Source organism: Lethenteron reissneri, chromosome 21 (assembly GCF_015708825.2).
Source record: "Lethenteron reissneri isolate LAM-NWPU_2019-01 chromosome 21, ASM1570882v1, whole genome shotgun sequence".
NCBI lineage: Eukaryota > Metazoa > Chordata > Hyperoartia > Petromyzontiformes > Petromyzontidae > Lethenteron > Lethenteron reissneri.
In genome coordinates, this window is record NC_083799.1 from 6,789,539 (window position 1) to 6,790,456 (window position 918).

Below are 918 nucleotides of genomic sequence, written 5' to 3' on the forward strand. Positions count from 1 at the left end.
ATAAACCAAGGCAGCAGGCAGTGTATTGTATTTACATTGCATCTGCAGCTTTACAATGCACAGAACATAAGACACTACCGACCTTATCTTAATGTTCAGTTACGCACCCAAAGATAAATATAGGGCAATTAATTTGGAGGACCCTCACATAAAAATAGAGAAAACTTGAGAAAGCATTTCATGCGAAAGCTACTCCATGTCTCCCACCAGTCTCAATAAACTTGCGATATCTCTTTAACGTTCTCCCTCGGTAAGATATGGAGCCATTTCTTTCACAATACTCAAATCTGTTAAGAGGATCATTATAAATGAGTGGGGTGCCTATACATGGAACACCCTGCATTTTCAACAAAGGTAAATATACAAAAAAGCTTATACATCGCCTGCTGTCAAGATGTTTCATTTGGGAGCGATCCATATATCGAAAAAAATATCAGCACATGGGTCCAATTGTCAAGTGGTCACAGCAGATGGAGCAACCAGTGCATTTTTGTATTTGGCCAGGTCCAAATGCATGGGGGGTTCGCCCATGGCCGACAAAACCAGCACTTCCACAACCCAGTAGACTGTGCTACTCAGTAACTTGTTCAGTAATAAACCATTAATATAAGCAATCTACAATGCATACAACGTTGTGTTTTATCATGCCCCTCTTGTAATTATATGAATAGTAGAAATTCAGAATCATCTTGATATAGACTGGAAGAATCCGATGAGCTATGAAGCTCTTTTTCCCAGATGTCCAGTAGTTTCACATGTCCAATTCATGGTTTATATTCAAGATACATGTTTTACTGCCTATATTTTCACTTGTGTAGTCTAGTTTACTGCATTAGTTCAATGGTCAAATCTGCATACAACTTGCATATATATTTGCTTCTTACATATACTGTATACGGTTCGATATATACAGTTGAG